Source organism: Dipodomys merriami, unplaced genomic scaffold, assembly GCF_024711535.1.
Source record: "Dipodomys merriami isolate MVZ:Mamm:240054 unplaced genomic scaffold, mDipMer1.0.p SCAF_56, whole genome shotgun sequence".
Taxonomy (NCBI): domain Eukaryota; kingdom Metazoa; phylum Chordata; class Mammalia; order Rodentia; family Heteromyidae; genus Dipodomys; species Dipodomys merriami.
Window position 1 is genome coordinate 2,536,683 of NW_027206135.1, and position 25,874 is coordinate 2,562,556.

The following is a 25,874-nucleotide window of genomic DNA, read 5'->3' on the forward strand; positions in this document are numbered from 1 at the left end:
TCAGTTGGCTCATCTGCTCCGAGAGCTGCAGGACCTTGCCTTCCACATAGAGCTCTCTACCTTCGAGTCCTCCCCAAAGTTGTCTCTCTCCAAATTTAGTGTGGTCACCAACTCTAATGCTGTCACCAACTCTTTTATGTAATCTATCCAGCTCTACCCGCTCCACTCGTGCATGGTGGAACTTGTGGGTTTTGATCTTCATGTCAGCCTTCTGTGTCAGGAGCACTTCCAGCCTCTCCTGCAGCTCATGTTCTCTTCCTGCGGGTCATTAGAGCTCCTGGCCTTTGCCTGGAGCTGCAGCTTCACATTGTTCAGAGCTTTGATGAGCTCGAGGTTGTTCTCATTTGTCTGATTCTGCATGGTGGAGACTGCACACGATGTCATTTCTAGCTCTGTGACCCTCTCTGCTGCAAAGCCTGCAGGCAGCTGGCAAGACCCTCATGCTACAGGGCTCTCTAGCTGGCCTCCTGCTGCACATGGGCTAGGGCAGAGTATAAACCAAATGTTTCTAAAGCCAAGTTCTCGCTTGATAGTTGTGGAGTTGCAAGTCTATTTTCAGCGCTTGCTGCACAAGCCATCTTCTTGTTGTCTTTTCCCAGGTGTTCCTGCAGGTCTTTTGTTTCCTGCTTCAGGTGTGCCATCTTACACAGCTGTTAGTTTCGTATTCTGCTGGAGTCCATGGCACGTACCAGGTGTTGGCCCTGACCATCACACAACTGCAGTCACTTAGGGAACCTGAGAGGTCCTTCTCAGACCACAGCGCTAGAGCCTGTTACACTGAAGACTCTTATGACTAGGATTGGGCAAAGGGTGGGGCCCCGGGGGTGGGGGGAGGGAAGGGGGAATCAAACCCTGGAATTCTGATGGTGAATGAGTAACAGGTGGCAGGGTCAGGGCGCCACTTTACAGTCTCCTCATTTCACAACACGTCCCTCCTAGTTTCATCTCATAAAAATCCCCTCTACAATATCAGCCCTCCAGTCTTCCAGACTGTTCGAGTTCTACAACTCCTCCCCCCCTCCTTTCTGGAAAGTTTCTGGACCTGGTTGTGAAGCTCACTTTCTCCCACCTGGATCCACTTCCTCTGTCATTCCTGGTGTACCCTGTTCCTGTAAGAGAGGACTTCGGAGTCAACCAGCTTTTCTCTTGGGATTTGCTGCCATTATGTCATATCTCTATCTCTGTCTCTCTCTGTTTCTCTGTTTCACTCTTGGTCTTTCTCTGTCTCTCTCTGTCTCTGTCTCTGTCTCTGTCTGTCTGTCTGTCTGTCTTTCTCTCTCTCCCTCTCTCTCTCCCCTGCTCCCAGGGACATTATTCCTTATCTATGCCCCTACACGCTATTTTCACTCTGGAATTTTAGAAAACATCTCAACATTTTCTTTACTAATAATCGTTCTTGAACTTCAACAGGGTTTAAATAGGTTTGTTGGTTTGTTTCTGTGTTGGGACCTAACCCAGGACCCCAAGTCCTAGCTGAGGGCTTACCACTGAGGTAGCAGCCAGTCTTAGATGGAGAGCTTTAAATGATAAAGGTAAAACCTGCTGGGGGCCTGGGGAGGAGTCAGGCAGAACTAGAGTATGGTGTGCAAAGTTTTCCATGCCTGCATTTAATAATTTTCCTTCAAGCCTTGTTTCCTGTGGTCCCTTTTATTTCCCTTTTTCCACATGGAATTATTACCAGTAGTTTGGTAAGAAAGCTCTTTTCTTTTCATCAGTATTGGGATTTGAATCCAGGGCCTCATGCTTGTTAGACAGGCATGCTACCACTTGAGTGACTTTCGTGTTTTATTTTTTTAGATAAAGTCATTTTTGCCCTCAGGCTGGCCTAAGACCTTGATCTTCCTGTTCTACTTCTTCACTTAGCTGAGATTACATACAGATACAACCGCACTCGGTCCATAAGCATGCTTCTGCTCTTTTCCTATGCATTTGCACATATGTAGGCAAAGTATCATGTGAACGAAAGTATATTCTACATGTCACCCTGCCTACAATAGTTGTGCCTAATTGCCCTCCAAAAATGGAGCACTTGCTTATAGTTTCATGGACAGCATAGCCTGGGCTTCTGTTCCCTGATCACCCTACCACTACTAACATCTGACATTGTCCGCTGAGTTTGTCAGCCAATATTTGAGGTTTGGGGTGGGAATTTCCCCTTCCTTTTCTGGCAGGGTGCCAGCACTCAGTTCCACCGCTACAGCCACTGTCTCAAGAGCATTCTCTAATATGTGACAGCACGTCAACCCTTTTCAAGCTCTCATTTATCTTTCCAGTTTATGTAAATGAAGAGCAGGAAGGAGCACAAATGGCCTCATTGCTAGAAGGGATCTAATAACCAGCTTGTCGGCTGCTGCCTTACTCAGCCTGGTATTATTTCCAAGAAGGATGTCATTAGTTTTTCCTTCAAATGAGTTTCTACTGTTATTTGATGTTAGCAGCTAAAGAGATCCGTCAATTTGAGATACTTGAATTAAAGAAATCTCTAGCTAGTCCTACATTATTGTTCATAGTGGGACATCATTCTTCATGGTCCCCAGGAGGCTGACATACATGGCCCATCAATGGCCAGGAACAATCGCTTGTATTGTTACATTGTGACACACACAGAAGCCAGTGGATTTTGCAAAGCTGATGTTGATTGAAAAGACTAGAAGCTGAGCGCCAATGGCTCATGCTAATATGATCTTAGTTACTTAGGAGGCTGAAATCTGAGGATGTTGGTTCAAAGCCAGCCTGGGCAGGAAAGTCTATGAGATTCTTGTCATCAGTTTACCATTAAAAAGCCACAAGTGAAGCTGGGCACTGGAGGCTCACAACTGTAATCCTAGCTACTCAGGTGGCTGAGATCTGAGGATTGTGGTTCAAAGCCATTAAGGACAGGAAAGTCCACGAGACTCATCTCCAATTAACCACCAGAAAACCAGAAGTGGTGTTTTGGCTTAAAGTGGTAGAGCACTCGCCTTGAGCAAAAAAGCTCAGGCACAGCACCCAGACCCTGAGTTCAAGCCCCAGGACCACCAAAAAAAGAAAAAGCCAGAAAGAAAACTATGGCTCAAGTGGTAGAGTGCTAGTCTCAAGCTAAAAAGCTAAGGGACAGTGCCTAGGCCCTTAGTTCATATACACGTGCACGCGTGTGCGGGCGCGCATGCACACACACACACACACACTTACAAGAGAGATTGGCAAATCAGAGTAATAGACCATCAGCCATGTCTCTGATGAAGTTTATACATCAGTAGCCATTCATGGCAGAGGCGCAGAATCCTTCTCTCTCCCCACTTTGTTATTTCCCCTTAGCCACGGAGGAGGAGCTGACTTCTGTAGGCTTCTTTATGTTTCCTGTGGCTAGGAGATATGAATCCACACCAGCCTCAAGAAAGAAATTCCAGTAAGAAATGTACGCATTATCCTTCCCATGTAATTGTAACCCCTCTGTACAGTATGTTCACAAATAAAATAATATAAAAAAAAGAAATTCCACCAGCTTTTAAACATCTGCTACATGCTGATTGAGTTGTCTAAGTTCCCAGGTTCTAAAGTTCCATGAGGTGCTTCCTGGAGGATAGGGGTTGAGCATCCCTGAACTGGGACAGAGAGAGAAGGATAGGGAGTAGGAGGGATTTTCCTAAGGTGTGGCCAGGGACAGAGAGTATGTGACATCTCTCCACAAACAGATGATTCAGCCTCCCACAGACACAGGGGCCTCCCTTGGCTGGAAATAAGCACTGTGTGCTGCCATCTAAGATATGAGTACCTGAGCAATCTTGCCGCAAGCCTGGGGTGATCAAAGGAGGCACCAGTTGGAATCCTGAGGGTCTGCCCTGTACTTCACTTGCTCCCTTAGATAACTAGGCTGGTCTTTGGCCAGGAAAGATTGTGTTTCTGAATACAATTTCAAGTTGCTTCACTTTCGTGCAGTATAATTGATTCATTAAGTGTGGATATCCAGGCTAATGTGGTTGTTAGTCTAACTCATCAGTCATTCAAAGGGCCAGTGTTCTGGTTAACAAAAGAGCATGCACCTGGCTGAGCCCATTAGGCCCGAGAGCTGGCTTCATCTCCTCCTGATCAGAAGGAAGCCTGTCAGGATAATGGGAAGACGTTGTTATAGCCAGAGGGCCGCAGTGCAATTTCTGTATGAAAGGACATCATGGTGACAGTGTGTGTGTGTGTGTGTGTGTGTGTGTGTGTGTGTGTATGTGTGTGTGTGTGTGTGTGTGTGTGTGCACCAGTACTGGGGCTTAAACTCAGGATCTGGGCACTGTCCCTTAGCTCTTTTCTCTTTTTTTTTTTTTTTTTTTGGCGATCGTGGGGCTTGAACTCTGGGCCTGGGCGCTGTCCCTCAGCTCTTCAGCTCAAGCGCACTACCAGTTGAGCTACAGCACCACTTCCCTTAGCTCTTTTCATTCCAAGCTGGTGTTTTACAACTTGAACCACAGCTCCACTTCCAGCTTTCTGGTGGCTAACTGAAGATAAGAGTCTCATGGACTGGCTGGCTCTGAACCATGACCCTCAGATTTCAACCCTCTTGAACAGCTAGGATTAGAGGGTGTGAGCCATCAGTACCTGGCTATGGTGCCAAATTTTGCAAGGATAGTGTGGAAAGAATGGAGCGTTGTGAAGGGATACTTAAAAAGAAATCTGTGGAATTTTTCACTAAATGCATTGAAGACCTACTATGGGCGTCACATATCTTCTGGTTGCTTGAGGGAGAAGAGTGGTAGGAATAGTTCAGAGGCAACGGAGATAGCACATTTCCTATGAGACAGAGGTTATGAAACCTTCTATGCCCAGCTCTGTGCTCTGTGTCCTGTCATTTTAGTTCAGCCTAAACTATCAAAGACAGTTCTGGTCACCAGAAAGAGAGAGTTTGGCAGAACTTCAGACACCAGAGATCCTGTCTAGCTGTATGATCTTGGGTGGGACTTTACTTTTCTGACCCTTGGTTTCCTCATGTAAAGTGAACATGAAAATCTTTACCTGGTAAAAACCAGATCAGGTATCCACTAGACTGCTCCAGGCAAGGTGATAGGGGCTCATGCCTGCAATCCTATCTACCCAGGAAGCTGAGATACTAAGATTGTAGTTCAAAGCCAGCCTAAGCAGGAAAGTTTGTGAGTTTCTCATCTCTAATTAAATACCAAAAAGCCAGAAGTGGAGGTAGACCTCTTTAAATAGTAAGTGCCAGCCTTGAGCAAAAAAACCTAAAGAACAGCCTCTAGACCCTGAGTTCAAGTCCTAGTCTCTCTCTCTCTCTCTCTCTCTCTCTCTCTCTCTCTCTCTCTCTCTCTCTCTCTCTCTCTCTCTCTCTCTCTCTCTCTCTCTCTCTCACACACACACACACACACACACACACACACACACACAGACTGATCCAGAAGGTACAATGAGCTTCTGGCAGAGCCCTTGACCCACTTTGAGAAGCCTTTTAGCCTTTTCTGTCTCATATTTTCCCTTATATTCTTTCTTTAGGGTGACAGAGCGAGGCTGGGATTTCAATTTATAAATAGAGTCTCAGTTTGTATTTCAAACCCCAGTTCTGCTAGTTATTAGTGGGGTGACTTTTAGCACATGAGCTGGCTTAAGTCCCAGTTTTTTCAGGAAAATGGGGACATCCTCGCCTTCTGGGAACTGAGGTTTCAATGAGAGGACAGGTAGGAGAGCTCCGCAGAGCTATGATTCCCCTCTGTCCACATGGACCCTTTCCCAGCACGCTGCCTCCCGCCACCCAGAAAGAGCCAGGTTTGGAACATGGTGTGGCCAGCCAGTTGTACCCACTCGGGCAGGGGAGGAGACAGCAGTGCTCTGTACCTCTGCAGGGAGCTTCCCTGCTCCCTGTCACCATCCACATCTCAGTACCTGCACCACAAATGTCCTCCACCACTGCCCAGTCCCCCTGCCCCATGGCCAAGACCCACCATGTGGGCCTGGAGTCGGTGTGGCTAAGATGCTGTGATGCCCAGGTGTGCAAAGTTCCTCAATGCTAGCAAGTTTGGAGGTTTTTCATTTTCTTTTTTAAATCTGTGTGTATGTAAGAGAGAGAGAGAGAGAGAGAGAGTGTGTGTGTGTGTGTGTGTGTGTGTGTGTGTGTGTGTGTGTGTGTGTGCACATGCATGCTAGTACTGGGGCTTGAACTCAAGGCCTGGGTGCTATCCCTGAACTCACTCTTTTCTTTTTTCTTTCTTTCTTTTTTTTTTGGGGGGGGGGGTCTAGTCATGGGGCCTGAACTCTGGGTCTGGGTGCTATCCCTCAGCTCTTCAGCTCAAGGCTAGCGCTCTACCACTTGAGCCACAGCGCCACTTCTGGTTTTTTTCTTTTTGCTTATGTGGTGCTGAGGAATCGAACCCAGGGCCTCATGCATGCAAGGCAAGCGCTCTACCACTGAGCCACCTTCCCAGTCCCTGAGTTCACTCTTTCTTCCTTGCTTGCTTTCTTGCCTGCCTTCCTTTGTTCCTTCGTTCCTTCGTTCCTTCATTCGTTCGTTCGTTCCTTCCTTCCTTCCTTTCTTTCTTTCCTTCTTTCCTTTCCTTTCTTTCTTTCTCTTTCCTTCTTTTCCTTCTTTCTCTCTTTTTTCTTTCTCTTCCTTCTTTTTTCTTTCTTTCCCTTCCTCCCTTCCCCTCTCTTTCTTCCTTCCTTCCTTTCTTTCTTTTTCTTTCTTTCTTTCTTTCTTTCTTTCTTTCTTCTTTCTTTCTTTCTTTCTTTCTTTCTTTCTTTCTTTCTTTCTTTCTTTCTTTCTTTCTTTCTTTCTTTCTTTCTTTCCTTCTTTTTCTTTCCTTCATTCCTGCACCATCGGTGTCCAAACCCCTGGCTTGATGATGCCTCCTGACTCTTAGCTACCTCTTCACTGCTGTCCACCACTGCTGATCCTTTTTCACTCCCCAACTTCATACCTATGTTATTGAGCTTTCCATCATGTGACAAACTAACTTTGATACTCAACTTAATAAGGGAAACAGTTTATTTTTGCTCATGGATCCAGAGAGTCTAGGGTCATGAAGTCCTCTTGCTTTGAGCCAATGGTGGGACAGAACATCACAGTGGGAGCGTATGGCAAAGGAGGTCTTGCTCACCATCTGGTGGTGGGAAGCAGAGAGAGAACAACAAAGGAGTCAGGTTCCAATACACCGTTCAAGGACATGCACCCAGTGACCTAACTTCCTTACACTTGGTTGCACTTCCTAAAGATTCCACACCTCCCTAAAGTGCCATGGGCTGGTGACCAGAGCCTCAACACGGGGCCTTTGGAGAACACTATCTAAACCTTAGTAAATTCCTACAATGCCCCTTGGCTTTTTAGTACAATTCATATGCCCTGATGTAAAATGGAAACATCCTTTATTTTCAAGGTCTAGTTCCAATCTCACCTGTCATTTCTCTACCCTAGGTAACCTACAGTTAGCTAAGTCTGATGAGTAAGCACTCTGAGTATCTCCTGATCAATCTTTTTTTAAATGGTTTTCCCTTTGACTGAAAAGCCCATCAAAATCCTATACTCTCAACACCCAGTGCCAATGTTACCTTTTCCTTGAAGCCTTTTCTTAACTTGCTCAGGACTCTGTCTTCCTCTGGGCTTCCTTGCTGTTCTGTAAACCTTCAGCTTTCCCTTCTACACAGATTTTGTGAGTATACATCTTATTTCCTTTGTGAGACTCCTCAAACCAATGTCTTCATTCCAAACTACATCAATGAATGGACATGTATCTATAAAGAAGTTTGTCTCCATTCAAAGCAAGTTAGATGCAAAATACAAAAGCCAAACATCCCTTGTGCAAATTACTATTGACTATAACCTCAGGGAGTCAGTGGAAGTTCATACAACAGAGTGAGGCAGAAGCTGGGTAAAGGAAGATGAGGGATAGATATCAAAGACAAGGCAGAGACAGCATTACTGAATGTACCAGGAGAGGGCAGAAGTGGCTTATGGGACTGAGGTTCTGGTGTCATTACAGATACCCGTGAGAGCAATTTAGAGTTTAATGTGAGTTCATCCTTCTGCTGTTGACTCTTGGGTGGGGATTGCTGGGTACCTGTGGCTCATGCTTGTAATTCTAGCAACTCAGGAGGCTGAGATCTGAGGATTGTGGTTTTAAGCCAGCCGGGGCAGGAAAATCCACAAGGCAGGAAAGTCTGTGAGACTCTTATTCCCAATTAACCAGCAAAAATCCAGAAATAGCACTGTGGCTCAAGTGGTAGAGTGCTAGCCTTGAGCAAAAAAGCCCAGCGACAGCACCTACACCCTGAGTTCAAGCCCCAGGACTGGCATGAATCAAAAACAAAACAAAAGAGCAACCATAGGACCCTGGTCTCAGTTCTTGCACTAAACTAAGCAAGCCAGCAAGAGGGTACTATTTATCTGACAATGTCTGATTACCAATGAAAACAGACGAACCCAAGAACAAACCACTTTCCCTACCAAGATTATCCATGATGTATTACTTCTGGATACCTATTTTTACCTAGAGCTGGTTCTAGGATATCTTTAATATCTGCTAGGGTACCTGGACCTCTGGACAATCAACTGGAAGCTGCAAAGAGCAGTGGTAAGAAGAGCAGTTGCCCAATAAATCTCCTTCTAGACCTGAGCAAGAACCTTGATTAGTAATACCAAGGCTGTCCTGAAGAGGGCATCCTCACAAAGGCTCTTTCTTCAGTATCACGTGGAAGTCAGGAATTGGTTGAGTTGTGTTCTTGGCATAAAGAATGATCTGGCTCCAACATTTTGATTCGTACATCCTCCCACCGTGGCTCCCATTCAGGATGACTGTCTCCCTTGGTCTTCCTGAGGGATTTAACTCTTTCACCAGCTCTTGCAATCTGTGTAGACACAAACTCTCATTTTATACAAAACTAGAAGGTGGCAACTGCATCCACACTGGTGTTAATAAGCAGCTAGGCAGAGCAGCAGTATTGGCTGGTGGTCATCACTGTTGTTGGACCACTGTCTGGACACAACAACATCACCAGGAAATAAGACCTCTGTTTCAGAGAGTTCTCATGACCGAAGACCAGGCCCCCAGCTTCCCCAGGAGGCAGGTCTGTGGCTTGGGATGGAGAAGCTGTAGAGCTGTTCACCACTATTACCCCCTTCCCCCATCCAATGAGTTCCTGAAGCCCAGGGCAGTGCCCTGCCTTGCTGCCCACACCATACACTCAGGCTCTCAGGAGGACTCTGCAGAAGATTCTGCAGCCTGGATTCTGTGGCACTGTGAGCTCTGTAGCTGAGCTGAAGCTATGAAGTATCAAGGGGCTGAGAGCTTGATCTCCAATCTCTCAGTAAAGCCCCCAGAACACTAGGGGCTGGGGCCTAGGGCCCTGGTAAAATCAGTAGTCTAGGCAACACAGAGGCTGAAATTACTACCCTGTGTTTAAGATGAAAGTCTGTGTTAAGGTTGGAATGTTTATTGCTTCTCTGCTTTCTAAGATAAGGAAGTCATTTATCACTTGTATGCAAACTATGCCTCATGCTAATGATTGTAACCCTAGCATTTGCTTGTAACTTCAGTCCCCTCCCCCTGTACTGAATGAACTCAATAAAAATGTTTGTTAAGGGGTCTTGGGATCTGACAGCAGGAATCGCTTCGGGTCCCCGGGTCCCCCCAAATCTTGGTTCTTTGGCCCGGCCTCCATCATTGTACTGCCCCTAGTTTGTGGTGGATTGGGACGTGGCACCATCACCTAAGAGTCATCTTAAATGCAGACACCGAGGCCATGTTTGTCACCACCCATTTCTGGTAGGTCTGTGACTCTGGGAATCTGAGAATCATGTACTAAGTCTTGGAGATTAAGAATGGATTTGATACTGGTGCTGGGAAAACTGGGCAGCCACATGCAGAAAACTAAAAGTGGACCCCAGCCTATCACCATGCACCAACATCAACTCAAAATGGATTGAAGACCTTAACATTAAACCTGTTACTCAAACTACTGCAGGACAGAGTAGGAGAGACACTTGAACTAATAGGCACAGGAAGGAACTTCCTGAACAGAGTCCCAGGGTCACAACAAATTGGAGAGAGACTTGACAAATGGGACTGCTTTAAAATAAAAAGCTTCTGCACAGCTAAAACTATAGCAACCAAGCTAGAAAGACAACCAACTAATTGGGAAAAAATATTTACCAGCAATATATCAGACAAGGGGTTAACATCCTGTATATACAGGGAACTCAAGAAACTAATCCCTCCCAAACCTAACAAACCAATTACTAAATGGGCAAGGGAACTAAAGAGAGACTTGTCAGAAAAAGAGATAAAAATGGCAAAGAAACACACAAGGAAATGTTCACCATCCCTGAAAGAAATGCAAATAAAGACAACCCTGAGATACCACCTTACCCCAGTCAGAATGGCCCACATCCTAAAGTCAGCCAACAACAAATACTCGAGGGGATGTGGAGAAAGAGGAACCCTATTACACTGCTGGTGGGAATGTACACTTATACAACCACTTTGGAAAGCAGTCTGGAGGGTCCTCAGAAAGCTAAATATTGACCTCCCTTATGACCCAGTCATACCACTTCTGGCTCAGCCTGATGACAGGGGCAGGGAGGAAATGGAAACTATGCGGGAAGAACAGGCTCAGAATGATCCAAATCAGCTCATTCCAAATCCAAGAAAGAGCTACAGGGCATCCTTTTTTATTTCCTTTATGGCTCTCCATTTGGTCCCTCACAAGGGCTGCAGTGAAAGGTAATGACAGTGGCTGGCAGTGGGTATTACTTAGTGGACCCTCTGTTTTGTGCTTTCTGGTGGCTATAATATTGTTTTAACAAGTCTATTAGGAAAGTCCTTTGCTGTGGAGCCCATGCTGGCCTAGAACTGACAATCCTCCTGCTTCCGCCTCCTGAGGGCTGGAATTACACTCATGCTCCACAATACCTAGTTTTATATAACACAAGAACCTTTATAAGAAATAGAAATCCAAAAGAAATAGAATAAGCTAAATGCTTTTTATACTAAACTGAATTAAGAAGAGGCAATTGTGAAAAAGTAATCAAGCTGTGGAAAGGCTAAAGGGAGATAAAAATTATTTTGACATTTTGTGCATATAGAATTCTCTTGGTCTCAATTTCCCATTTTTGATGGGAGGATGTCACTCTCCCGGTGGTGTGGGGAGGACATCTTATTTCCTGCTTTCAGGAAGAAAGGGAAGGAGTGGAAAGCTATTTTTTACACCTGCAATTCCTTTAGGGTCTTTGGCTCAAAACAATCTTTATTCCAGAGTAATGTGTTTTGGGGTGGCATTAGGCAGGTTGGATAAAGCCGGGCGGTGGTGGCTCATGCCTGTAATCTTAGCTACTCAGGAGGATGAGATCTGAGGATCATGGTTTAAAACCAGCTCAGGAAGGAAAGTACATGAGACTCTTATCTCCAACATACAACCAGAATACTAGAAGTGGTGCTGTGGCTCAAGTGGTAGAATGCTTGCCTTGAGCTGAAGAGCTGAGGGACATTGCCAGAGTTCAAGCCCCACCACCAACAAGGGGGAAAAAAAGGAAGGTTAGATGGCTGATGATTCCTCTGGGAGCTGCTCCATGGCTCTGGGTCACTGAACACCTGTGTTACACCTGTGGCTGGCAGCACCATCTGCCCGAGCTTGCAGCACCGTGAAGGCCCTCCCAGGATGTCATTCACTTTATCCTCTTGGCAACAAGTGATAAGGCCCGGAATAGAGAATGGGATTCGTCAGCCTCTAGTTTCCATCCTTTACCAGCAAGAAACATTTTCTTTGGCCCTACTCCAAGTTCTCTCTTTAATTGGCTGCCTCTATCAGGAGGGTTGTGGCACCCCTGATCAATACGGCCTACACATAATTTGCAGGAACCACTACCAAACAAAACCAATGTGCCTTGTTCAAATACTTCTTGAGCTGCTAACACTATGAATTTTCCTTTTGACCAGCCATAGGATCTTTATTTGCATTTTAGTATCAATTGAAGCAGAAGAAAAGCATTTAATTTTAGCACAAATCTTACCCTTCATCTTAAAATTGTTTAATGCTAGCATTTTCGCTGTATTGCAGTGCTGGGGATCAAACCCAGAGCCATGTATCTGTTGGGCAGGAGGTCTCTCACCGAACTATCCCCCACCAGGCCTTTATAATGCCAGTTTTAAGTGTAATTATATAGCATTTAACTTTTTTTGTGGAGTCACCAAAGTGACACTCTTTGTGTGTCAACACTGCACAGAACTAACAACTGCTTTTACTTCGTTCCTTGATATGGACACAATTCTGCCAACTCTACCTTCTGCTTAGTGATGAGTAAGATGGACTAAAGGGAAAGGAGCTCTGGGCTGCTCTGTCTTTCCTTTCCATCTAGGGTCACCCTATGCAGGGTGAAAGGTTGGCCAATGCAGGGTTATTCCTTGAGTCAGAAGAAGTGACGGGGGGGGGGGGGGGTCTCTTTGTTGTTTGTTGCATTTTGCCTGCAGTGGAAGCAGCTCTGGTTCAATTGGGAATGTGCCCTGTGTCTCAACGACACAGCCACTTGCCTAGTATTCATTTGAGTCCTGGAAAATCCCACATGCTAGGACCCATCAGATTTGACTCATGCTCTATGCAAATGTGGCAGCAAGGAGAGACAGGCAGGGGTATTCCAGCGTGCCCTCTGTTCATATCTCTACTTCACTGCCCCAACAGATGACATGTACAAGGCACAGGTTCAAAGGTAAACTTATCTGGGGGGAGGGGGGAGGCGGGGAAGGGAAGTGAAGGGTAAACAAAGGAGGAGGCTGCAATGCTTGGTAAGAAATGTATGCATTATCCTGCCCATGTAATTGTTGCCCCTCTGTACAGTATGTTCTCAAATAAAATAAAATACAATTAAAAAAAAAAAAAAAAAAAAAAGGTAAACTTATCTACAAGATGGCCATGGAAGAGCATTGAGCCAAATGCTGGGGCTTGTTGAGCACAGGGCCTTGTGGGGCTGCATAAGTTATGTGGCTCTGATGATCAGGATGACAGTGAGTTTAGGTGGCCTGGGGGGAACAGTGGAAATATGAGTAAAAAGCTCTGCACATCTGCTCTCCCAGCATTTCCTCGAGATGAACTGAAGATTGGTATGGAGGGTAACTTCAGGGGGGCTTTTTGTGGTACTAAGGATTGAACTCAGGGCCTTGTACTTGCTAGGCAGATACTCTACCACTTGAGCCACACCTCCACCCACTTTCTCCACAGGTTATTTTCAAGATATGTTCTTGCTTTATGCCTAGGTCATCCTAGACCTGTTACCTTCTACATGTGCTTCCCTGTGCCCTTGGGGATGACTGGCACATGCCACTATGTCCAGCCATTGGTAAGTTGCTAGCTTGGAAGCTTTTGTCCCTAGTCGGGCCTTGAACTGAGATCCCCTGATCACCACCTCCCAAGTAGCTAGTATTATAAGCTTGATGCATATAGCCCAGCCCTGTCCTTCCTGTTCTGTTGCTTTTGGAGTTATGGCACTTAAGGCCTTGGATTTTTTCTCCTCCAGAGATAACTGGGAGCTGTAAATAAGTTTGAGACCTTTGAAACTGGACCAGACATTTATAGATTAAACCAGTCTTGTATTCAGTGTAACTAAGAAAACCTAGCCAGGTGCCAGTGGCTCACTCCTATAATCCTAGCTGCTCAGGAGGATGAGATCTGAGGGTTTCAGTTTGAAGCCACCATGCGTAGAAAAGTCCACAAGATTCCATCTCCAACTAACTAGTAACAAGCAGGGCTGGAGACATGGCTCAATTGGTAGAGCATCACCTATAAGCAGGCAAGCCAAGCCTAGTTCTAGCCCTAATACTGGCACAAAACAAACAGAAAAGAAGAGGAGGAGGAGGAAGAAAAAACAACAAGGAGGAGAGAAGGAAGGAAGGAAGGAAGGAAGGAAGGAAGGAAGGAAGGAAGGAAGGAAGGAAGGAAGGGAGGGAGGGAGGGAGAAAACCAGCCCAATGCACACTGGTTTAACTAAAACAGGAGATTTAAATTCAACAATTTAAATTCAGGAGATTTAATACAGCAGTATAAATTCAATGGTGGTGTGATTCAATGAGCTTTTCTTCTGCCCTCCTTGCTATCAGAGTAGCAAGATGGCTGCCAACAACCCTTAGAACAAATTTCACTAGCATCCAGGGAGGGAGAAACTGCTTGTGAAAGTTCAGTTGGAAGAGTGAGAAAGCTTTGCCTATTCTCTGCAAAACTCCACATCTGGGTCATGAGCCAATCTACCAACAGATAGCCTATCCAACAAATGTGACCATGCTGACCAATTTAGGGCTCAACATCATGCCTTTTTCCCAACCCAGGGTGGAGCCAGCTCCCACCAGAGCTCATGTACTGCCTAGGAGAATGGGGAACTGGGGACACTAGAACAAACTTTGGGATGAATTACTTAGAGAGGAAGGAACAGACATTCAGAAGGCTGCCCTAGATGCCCACTTCAGAGGCTCTATCTCAGTGAACATGGCTGGCCATGGGAACCAGGAGAAAATATGTTATGTGATACTGTTTAGACGTTGAAATTTCCCCGTGGAAACTGCTTGGAGACCTACCCAAAAGACATTAAAATTAATAATTAAAAAATAATATTGCTCAAGCAAAACCTAAACCAAAGGGGAAGTGATTATCTGATTTTAATAACTGCCATGTATTAAGTTATTTGTGTGTGTGTGTTTGCTGACACATTTACAGAAGAGGAAGATGTAGCTTCAGGGAGAGCAATAAATTTGCCCAAAGCCACAAAGATAATGAAGGCAGAGCCAGAATTTGGACCCAGGCCTGGTCTAGTACTCCATACCTCTGTTCTTTCCCAACGCAGGAACAGGAAGAGAACTGTAAAACACTGTCAAAAGTTCTTAAGAGACAACTTGTATTAGGCTATTTTCTGCTGCTAGAATAAAACAGAGTCAGTCCAAGAACTATATAAAGGAAAGATGTTGGGCTGGGAATATGGCTTATGGACGAAGCTCTGGGTTCGATTCCTCAGTACTACATAAACAGAAAAAGCCAGAAGCAGCCCTGTGACTAAAGTGGTAGAAAAAGAAACTTGGGGACAGTGCTCAGGCCCTGAGATCAAGCCCGACGTGAGGCTGGCAAAAAAAAAAAAAAGGAAAGAGGTTTATTTAATTCATCATTTTGGAAGCCCCAAGTCCAAGGTTAGGTAGCCCCATCTGTTTAGCCTTTGGCTATGGTTCCTTTGGTTGTGTCTTAACCTGGTGAAAAAGTGGGGGGAAAAAAACATTAATCTTTTCTGTGAGTGGCCCACCAATAACCTACTTACCTCCCATCAGTCCCTATCTTGTAAAAGCCCCACCCCCTGTCCATACCACCACATTGAAAACCAAGATTTCAGCACGCAGACTTTTGAGAAACACATTCTAATCAAATCCAAATCATGGCATACCCAAGTATTATGTCAGAGACTATATAACCAAATAAACAGAAAGAGGAAAAATTCCATGAAGCCAATTTTTGTACATTTTACTCGGTTTCATTCTGACATCTTCATATATGTATTTCATATTTGATATACTTACTCTCTCCATTACCATCTCTTGCTCCCTTTTTCCCTCCTACCAGTTTTCTTCTTCTTAATAAACAGTCTTCCCTCATCTTTCCTGTCCTTTTTTTTAAGTCTAGAGTCTACATATAAGAGAAAATGTGGTTTGTCTTTGTGTGTGTGTGTGAGAGAGAGAGAGAGAGAGAGAGAGAGAGAGAGAGAGAGAGAGAGAGAGAGACAAACTTAAACTCAGAGCCTCAAACTCTTGCTTGGCTTTTTTCACTCAAAGCTGATGCTCTACCACTTGAGCCATACCACCATTTCTAGCTTTTTTTGGTTAATTAGAGAAAAGAACCCATTTACTTTTCTGCCCAGATTTGCTTTGACCTGGATTTACTTTGAACCTCCCGAGTAGCTAGGATTGGATTGCAGGTGTGAATCGGAACACTGTACTGATGTTTATCTTTTTAAAAAAATATTTCTGAGTCTGATTTACTTAGCTTAACAAAATGATCTCGTTATATCCTTTTTTCTTTTTTCAAACAACATGATTCTGTTCTGTTTTTATATCTGAATAAAACTCCGATGTGTATCTATTCCACATTTCCTCTATCCATTCATCTTTTGACAGGCACCTACTTGGATTGCATAACTTGACTGTTTTGGATAATGCTGCAATAAACGTGAATGTGCAGGTGTCTCTGTTGCATGCCACAAAGCAAATTCTTTAGGTAAGAAAGTGCGTTGTCAGGGAATTTTATTCAGGAAACAGAAGGGCCATCTGCCCTGAATATAAGCTCAGTGTTGATCCTGCCTCATTTAGTGCATGCTAGTGGTTCTGATATCCTGCATGAGCAGAACAGCAGCTTATAAGTACTTTCATAATCTTATTTTTTATAAATCCTTTTTCTATAAACCATCAGACTTGGAGAGGCTGTACTGGAAGCCTGGGCCCTAGAATCTGTGCAGACGTGTCAGCAGTGCAAGTCTTTCTCAGCAGTGCAAGGCTTGGCTCCCACCCATTGTATGCAAGCCCCTGGCAAGCATCAATCTTCTCCCCCCATCTGCTGACTGCAGACTTGAGAGAAGGTCAGGTTGCACAGGATGCAAAGTAAACCCGGTAAAAAGGAAATAGAAGGTCTTCATGTTTCTAATTCAGATCCTTCCTCTCCTTGCAGCATGCTTTGTTTGTGCGCTCTTCACTTTCCTGGTCTTGCATTGTCCGTAACTTTTACAGGTGAGGGGCTGCTGGATGCTGCCGGTCAGCAAGGCTGGGCCATGGAATGACAAAGTTTCATGTGTAACATAATGTATGTGTTTCAGAAGAGCTGGCAAGGGGACAAGAGATGAAGCTCAAGGGTGTGTGAGGCTCTGGGTTCCATCCCTAGAACTGCAAATGAGAGATGGGCAGGAAGTCTGAGAGAGGGAGAGACAGAGAAAGACAGAAACACAGAGAGACAGACAGAGACAGAGATACAGGAAACAGAGAAAGAGGAAGGGAGGGAGAGAAGAGAGAGTAAGTCCCAAATCATCATCACAGGAAGAACTTGGCAAATATTTGAAAATGTAGATACCTAGGCCCCACACAGGAGATATCGATGCAGTATGTCAGGGGTAAAGACAGGCACATCCTTTGAACCCTCTCCCCCCAGGTGACTTGGAGCGCTAGACCAGAGGTTGCCTAAGGCCCTTTCCTCGTTGCCATGATCCCATGCAGAAGTTCATAGCCAGCAAGATGCACAAGATGCACAATGCACAATGTAGACACATGCTAGAGTACTGTGTGGTCACATAGCCTTCTCTGAATAGATGGATGAATAGAGACCTCCACACATCATGTATATGGAACAACTTCTTAGTCCAGAAGTATAATGCATAGAGGAGGCAGCAGAGATACAAAGGTTATAGAAATTGTTGGAAAAATAAAAAAGCAAAAACAGAAACAAGCAAACAAAAAACCCTCAGGACCTTAATTGCCAGTGTGATGGAAGCAGGGTTCCCTTCTGAGACGATGAAGAGATGAAGCAGAAAGGGTGGCTTGTACCACCCTGCACCATACTCAATGCCCCTGAAATGCTCCCTGAAAACATTTGGTCTTACTGATGGCTCACACCTGTAATCCTAGCTACTTAGGAGGCTGAGATCTGAGGATCATGGTTCAAAACAAGCCTGAGCAGAAAAGTCTCTGTGAGACTAGGATCTCCAATTAACTACATGGAAGTGGAGCTGTGGCTCAAAGTAGTAGAGTGTTAGCCTTGAACAAAAGAGCTCAGGGACAATGCCTAAGCCCTGAGTTCAAGTCCCACAACCAAACAAAGCAAAAAAAAAAAAAAGGTTTTATGCTACATGAGTCTCATCTTCCAAAAGCCGGTAGGCTAAAAATGAAAACAGAAACAGTACCTTTATATGTACAATGTATGAAAGATAAGGAACAAGATGATCTGGATTTATTTATTTATTTATTTATTTCATGGTAGTGGTAGCCCTAAGGCTTGAACTCAGAGTCTGGGCACTGAACGTTTTTGCTCAAGGCTGGTGCTCTACCACTTGAACCACAGCTCCAACTCCACTTCCAGCTGTGTGTGTGTGTGTGTGTGTGTGTGTGTGTGTGTGTGTGTGTGTGTGTGTGTGTGTGTGTGTGTGTGTGTGTGTGTGTTTAATTTAAGAGTTCCACAGTCTTTTCTATTTAGGCTGGCTTTGAACTGCTATCTGCAGATCTCAGCCTCCTGAGTAGCTAGGATTATAGGTGTGAGCCATTGATAACTAGCTGGGTTTTTTGTTTGTTTGTTCTGTTGTAATGGGAAAATAATTGGATTATATCAACAGACCTGGAAGCTAATAGTATTAAAATAGTTCAAAATATAAGACTTATTTATGGCTCTGTTCTTTAAAGAAGAGTTCATAAACACATCAGAGTTGCCCCTATGTGGAAAATTGGGAGTGCTCTGAAGAGGATTTTTTATGCAAATAATAAAATCATATCATCATCATCATCATCATCATCATCATGTCTGGAGTAAGAGAACCTTTGGAGCCTGCCCTTAGCTATCTGGCATATGAATTTGGCTGGAGCTGTTCTTTTGCCAAGGCTGTATCGATGAGACAAGATCACACAGGCCAATTCTGATGGACAATGTATTAAACTCACAACAGCCACTGCAGAGCTGAGGTATTGGGAAGCTGCTATCACATTATATGGTTTATGTTTAATGTGATTAAAAAATTTTAGAAATTAGAGCTGGGAAGTTGGCTCAGTGGTAGAGCGCTTGCCTTGCATGCCTGAGGCCCTGGGTTCGATTCCTCAGCACCACATAAGCAAAAAGAAAAAAGCCGGAAGTGGTGCTGTGGCTCAAGTGGTAGAGCGCTAGCCTTGAGCTGAAGAGCTGAGGGACAGCGCCCAGGCCCAGAGTTCAGGCCCCACGACCGGACCAAAAAAAAAAAAAAAAAAAAAAAAAGTTTTGGAAATTAGTGGTAATAGTCACACAAGACGGTGGCTATAATTAATGCCACTAAATAGTATTTTCACAACTGGCCAAAATGGAAGCATTTTTGTTTAGCACTATCATATTTTTTTAAAAAGTTTATTTAAGAGGGTAACGTTGAGGCAAAAAAAAAAAAAAAAATCACCACATCTGTTAGCTGTCATCACCTGCTCTGGGGAGAGTGCTAAAGCCAAAGTGGATAATTGTTATACAGTAGCTCACACAGAAAGATCTAGATTTAAAGTAGGTGCTAAGCAATACATAAAAAAAAAAAACAGAAGGAAGACAGATTTTATTAAATTTATTAGGGTCTTTCCAGGCCATCTGTGCACAGATTGACCCTCCTGTGAGCGGCAGCTGTTTTTATTCATTAGGAATGAGCAGATATTTAAGTCATTACTCAATGTTCGCCACACAGCTGGGGTTTGAATTGAAAAGCAGTTCATACCCAACACATTTGGCATCAGGTATCTGGAGGTCTTTGTGTCGAGACTTGGAAAGTATTTTCATCTAATAATGGATTCAGCTGACTGTCAGAGATAACTAGAAAGGCAAGTCTCCCTGGGTTGACGATTTGATCAATATGTATATTAGACTTCTCTGGATTTATAGCTTTCTGTATACCTAGAAATTTAATGTCAATCGAATATAATGTGGTCATAAGAATATGAGTTATTTCTCCTGTTTAAATTCCCTTCAAGGCATGTGCGGAGGGAAAAGTCAAATCAATGTTAAAAAGTTTAAGTATCTTTTAAACAAAGAGAATTTCCTTTCTTGAACATTGTTGACAAATGTATTAGTCAAGGTAACTGAACTGTGCATCAGGAACAAATTAGCCCTAGTATCTCAGTGGCTTAACATATTTCTTTCTTTCCTTTCTTTCTTTTCTTCCTTTCCTTTCCTTCCTTTTCTTTCTTTCTTTCCTTCCTTCCTCTCTTTTCTTTCTTTCTTTTCTTTCTTTTTCTTCTTTCCTTTTTTCTCTTTCTTTCCCTCTTTCTTTCTCTCCTCCTTCCTTTCTTTCTTCCTTTCTTTTTCTTTCTTTCTTCCCTCACCTCTTTCCCTTCCTCTTTCTTCCTCTTCTCCTTCTTTCTTTTTTGTAAATTTTTCCCCAGTCCCCTAAAGCTTAGACTCAGGTTCTGGGCACTGTCCCTGAACTTTTTGTTTTTGGGGAGTTTTTTTTGTTTTGTTTTTGTTGGTTGTGGGGCTTGAACTCTGGGCCTGGGTGCTGTCCCTCAGCTCTTCAGCTCAAGGCTAGCACTCTACCACTTGGGCCACAGTGCCACTTCTTGTTTTCTGAGTGGTTTATTGGAGATAAGAGTCTCATAGTCTTTCCTGCCTGGGCTGGCTTTGAACCACGATCCTCAGATCTCAGCCTCCTGAGTAGCTAGGATTACAGGTGTGAGCCACCAGCACTCGGCTGTCCCTGAACTTTTTGTTCAAAGATAGCAGTCTATCACTTGAGCCACTGCTCCACTTCCAGATTTGGGGTGGTTAATTGGAATAAGCGTCTCAAGGACTTTCTTGCCCAGGCTGGTTTTAAGTCGCAATCCTCATATCTCAGCCTCCGAAGTAGCTAATGTAACCTGTGTGGGCCACTGGTGCCTCAGGGGCTCCTGCAGGCAATGCAAGCTACCTCAGTCTTGAGATATCCAAGGTTTGCACAACAGGACAAGGAAACAAAGGATCATGAATCAATTTTAAAAGGCTTTGGGTTCAAGTGTTCCTTAGCCCATTAGCTAAAACAAGTCATACAGCCCTGTATATCCAAGTAGGGGAGGCTGTTGGCAATTTGGGGACCATAGATGAGCCAATAATGCTTGCATTATAGCAAAGATATATCTTAGAACCCTTCTGTGGCGTGATTCCTTGAGCTAGACTGGTCACTGCTGGAAATAAGCATTTTTTCCTTCTATTTTAAGTAGATACAACACATGCCATTGGTTAACAATGGGCCTAGAGGACAAAGTCCTACATTTTAAAAAAGAAGAAGAGAAATCACTGCATTGGAGAGAAAAGTGACCACTAAGAAAATGTGGGGATCTGGCCCAGTTAGTTGGTGCGGTAAGTGCTCCTCTCTGTCCCCTTGCTCAGGTGAGTCGCAGCATTTATAACCCCATGTGTGGTCCATGCAATGGAATGCTCCATGCTGACAGTATGTGGCAGCGACTAACAGCAGAGGATCTGCTCTGCTCAGGCGGGAGGATTCTCTGCCAGCTCTGCCCTCCCACCCAGCTTCTGGAAGCAGTGTAAGAATGAGAGTCTCGTTTTACACAGAGGATGCATCTTGGGAACACGACACACAAATTAAATTCAGTTTTAATCATACCAAGAGAATTAGATATTTAAGGGAATTCTTTAAAACAGATCTCTTTGGTCAGATGTAGTAGTGCATACCTGTAGGCTAAGTCAGGAAGCTAGAGAGTTCAAGGCCAGCTTAGACTATACAGCAAGACCTTTGTCTCAAAAGGAAAAAAAGGAAAAGAAGGAAGGAAGGAAGGGACAAGGGTGGGGAGAGGGATGGAGGAAATAAGGGAAGAAAGTAAGAAGGATGTAAGATTCTATGGATTTATTTCCTCTGGTTGGCTTTGAAACACAATCCTCAGTTCTCAGCCTCCTGAGTAACTAGGATTACAGGTATGACCCTAACCTCCCTGCTTCTTTTTTAAAAATGGCATTTAAGCCAGGTGTCAGTGGCTCACGCCTGTAATCCTAGATACTCAGGAGGCTGAGATCTGAAGACCATGGCTCAAAGCCAGCCCAGGTGGAAAATTTGGGAGAATTAACAACCAAAAAGTTGGAATTGGAGCTGTGGTAGAGCACTATCCTTGTGCAAAAACATTCAGGGACAGTGCCTGGGCTCCTTAGTTGTCAATTGGCCACATCTAATTAATTGGCTAAAGTCATCCATCAGCCATACACTCAGATGTTTCATATGGGGGCAGTGGGAGGTAAGAGCCCTTCTTCCTAGTCTCAAGCTTGTGTCAGTAGAGGGTACTTATTTGTTCATGTCTTGGCATCCATTTATATAGAAGAAATAACTGAAGAACAAATATGCAGTTAAGCTTCCCAAAAATCCATAGTTGACAGAAAGGTTACCCCTGGCAAAACATCTGGTAGGTGAGTCTGCATTTGTCAATGACTTCTCCCAACCATCCAAACTCATCTCCCACTTGCCATAGGAAAGCTAGAAAACACAGCATCCAAAGTGGAATCCTGTACAAAAAGAAACAAAACAACAACAACAAAACCCAGAGCAATATAACAGAATTATCTGCCAGCTGCTTTCCAAGGCTGGAGCTCTTCAAAAGATACTAGCTAGGCTATTGATCAAAAACATCAAAGAATGTCTTTGACAGTACCGGGGCTTGAACTCAGAGTGTGGGCCATGCCCCTTAGCTTTTTGGCTTCAGGCTGATGCTCTACCACTTGAGTCATAGCCCCACTTCTGGATTTTAATGGTTCATTAATAAGACTTTCCTTCCCAGGATGCCTGGAACTTTGGTCCTCAGATCTCAGTATTCTGAGTAACAAGGATTACAGGTATGAGCCACCAGTGCCCAGCTAAAGGAACATCTTAAAAATTGTGTTTGCATATGTCATTGATAGTCATAAATTCCATCCCCTGCAGGGAATATCTGATTTGGGATAAACCATTGGGACTTTCATGTCTGAGGTCACCTCACTATTAAATGCCCTCATCTCCTGACAACATCTGCTGAGGAATGTCCTGGAATGTACAAACACACACAATAATCTCTTTAACAGCCTCCTACTGGGATCTGCTTGAGCCTATCTGGCTCTAAGGAAGCCCCAAGGCTCTGGGCCCAATGGAACTGAGTATCCCCAAGGTGTTAAGCAAGGACTTCAATGGCTCGGGGACCATGGAGACACTCAAAACAAGGGCAACGTTTTCAGTTGTAATCACCTCTGCCCTCCGCCCCTACTCACAGCCTCATTACTGGGCTGCTAAATGGAACTTTCCTTTAGAAATGTTACTGTCCATGGGGTCTGTCCTTAAAAATAACCAACTTTCCCTTTATGAGAGCCAGCCCCGGAACCCAAAGGCAATTTAATAAACAAACCAGGACCCTAATAAACAGCATTGATTTTTTTTTTCCTGGCCACCTGAAACTGTTTGAAACCAAATTAAATTTTTGTGCTCCTCATAGCGAGGTAATGCACAGTGAGTCCATAATCACTGCAGCAGCAACAAACAGGTTTATCCAGTCCCTGGAGGCAGCAGCTTACTTGTGATGATAAATGCTCTGCCTTAAATCCCCCTGGGACCACTGAATATAGAGTCCCAGCATCCTTTGCAAGATGCATTGCTTAGCATCATGGTACTGCAGTGAGGTCAAGAGAAATTTAAAGAAGTGAGGCGACATTTCTCAGAGTTTCCAAAAAAGAGCAGAGAGTCACGATCCAGTAGAAGATCTTGAAATGAACTTAACAAAAATAAAATAAAAATATTAGAGTGCTTTCTAACTTAACTATTGTTCAGAGCAGGGCATCTGGTGGCTCACACCTGTAATCGTAGCTACTCAGGAGGCTGAGAAATGAGGGTCAAGGTTCAAAGCCAGCCCAAGAAGAAAAGTCTGTGAGACTCTTATCTCCAATTAACCACCAAAAAGTTGGAAGTGGAGCTATAGCTCAAGTGGTAGAAGTCAGCCTTGAGTGAAAAGCTATGGGGCAGTGCCCAGGTCCTGGGTACAAGCCACAATAATAATAATACAAGGGAAACAAGTATGGTGTGGTACTGAAACAGGGTGTTTAGACCCTAGGCCCAAAGTCTAGGAGTCTCATGTTAGATCTGCCCACTTTCTCTCACATGCCAAATAAAGAGACATAGTGAAGGGCAGAGAAAGGAGTTAACACATGGCAGCTATGGAACACAGCACTTCAGCCATCTTCTGAGGTACAGACTGCTGTTCTCATTTTTCACTCATTGTGAAATGGAATTTCTCTAAGCCTTAGTTTCCTCTTCCAAAAGACAGGAACAATCACAGACAGCGCACAGTTTAGTATAGCATTAGATGAAGCCAGTCACGTATGCCAAAACATCTCAACAAGCATTTTACTTAGGTTTTGCTATTTTTTTTCATGAGTAATAGCTTTCCCCTGTAGGAAATAACCAAATACAGATAAGCACCAAGAAGAAAATCAAAGTCCTCTGTGAATTCTACCACTCAGAAAAAAATCACTACTGACATTGTGGCTCACTGGTTCTGGTTTGAGACGGATAGAATAATTGATGGAGATAATGTGTGTTAACCCAGCATTTCTGGTCACAGGTGAGAAGAAGAGAAATTTGGTCCAAGTCTCCCTAGAGAAATAAGTTTACATCAGTTAATTACTTGTCCAAATTATTCACGAGGAAAATGTTACCAAAGACCCTGACTTGCCAGGTCTAATTCTAATTCTTTCAAGTGAAATTTCATATACACACATACACCCCCCAACACACACATCAGGTGATACACATGCATACATACATGCAATTTAATCTGCTCTTCTCTAGCACTACTATAGAAGGATAATGAAATACATAATAAAATTAAATAGAACATGGCCTGATGAAAGAGGACCAAAAACTTGAATATGCATCAAAATCAATTATATATAATATGTATGTATAAGTGAAGGATAGAATTAGAAATATGGCTCTGTAGAACTTTAGCAAGGTATAATGGCACTATTTCTAACTCCAACATATTTACCTCTCTTTCTTTCTTTCCTACTTCTCCCTCCATTACTACTTTGTTCTGTGCCCCTGGGCGCAAGTGTGTCTCCTGCTGCATGACTTCACCAGGCTGAGGTGTCTCCTGTCCCAGGCTGTAGTGACATCTTATCTGATAACAATGGGGATGATGACTATCCCTGGAGACAGCACACACGCACACAAATACTATACCCACCTCCTCCCTCAGCTTCTTCTCTTCCTCTGCTTCCTTCTGGAAAATTACAGGTCTTTATCACTCTTTTCCTGCAGCCTCAGGTGTACTGTGGCAAAACCCTTTACTGTTTGCTGTATGGATCCCGGTATTCAATCTCACCATGCTGGCCTTCCATGTCCTGTGAAGCAGATGTGTCTGTGTGTTCCAGGTGGAGATTTGCTCATTATGAAGACTGACAACTGCTCCTAACACCATGTGCATGTCTGGCTGTGTGCGTGCACGTGCGCGCACACACACACACACACACACACACACACACACACACACACTACATATCAGAAGGAAGTAGACTTCACTGTGAGGCCCTGGCTTGCATGCTAGCCTATCCTTGCAGAAAGTAAAATTCCTTTCGTGGTGGGTTCTATGCATTGCTACCGAATGTTCTGTACTTGGCCTGGTGTCCGTGTCTTTACCTGGCTATCTGTGCACACATCTGTGATTCAGGGGTAGTTAGTTCTGTGCTATAAACGAGTTGGGTTTGTTTCCAGTCAGGGTGAATGAATTGAGGTGCCATCCATGCCTGTGTTTGGGCTTCTGAACATCATACAGTGGCTCTTCTGCTTAAGGACAGGTGCAATTTTGGAGGGCTTTTGTAAGTCAAGGTGTCTGGTATCTAGGATGATACCAAAGAGTAACCACTGGCCGTCCCTCTTGCTGCTGTGGTTGTTGCTTTGAAGCTCCTGGCAGTTGATATAGTACTAGATTAGTGTGTCCCCCAAACTCTGAGTGGGTCAGGGAGGGGGAGCTCCTCCCATGGGAAACCCCCTTGCTTTAGAATTCGTGTGTCTGTGTGTGTGTATGTGTATGTGTGTGTGTGTGTGTGTGTGTGTGTGTGTGAACACTAGAGCTTGAATTCACTGTCCCTTAGCTCTTGTGCTTAAGGTTGGTGCTCTGTTACTTGAGCCACAGACCCACTTCTGGGCTTTTGGTGGTTAATTGGAGATGAGAGTTTCATGGACTTTCTTTCTC

At 44.2% G+C, this 25,874-nt stretch overlaps 1 protein-coding gene across 2 annotated transcripts in view; it reads right to left on the minus strand.

The window, feature by feature from the left end:
- LOC138812171 (WD repeat and FYVE domain-containing protein 2) overlaps positions 1-25,874 on the minus strand; it is a 273,328-nt gene that overhangs the window by 21,575 nt on the left and 225,879 nt on the right. Inside the window, exons 12-13 of one of the 2 annotated variants that reach the window (XR_011367562.1) lie at positions 8,606-8,814; positions 7,001-7,073 (exon numbers count right to left, since the gene is read on the minus strand). The exons of the other annotated variant lie outside the window; for it this stretch is intronic. The gene's annotated coding sequence lies outside the window, so the exon portion shown is untranslated. Of the gene's footprint in view, positions 1-7,000; positions 7,074-8,605; positions 8,815-25,874 lie in introns of those variants that run through there. 2 annotated transcript variants of the gene reach the window in all.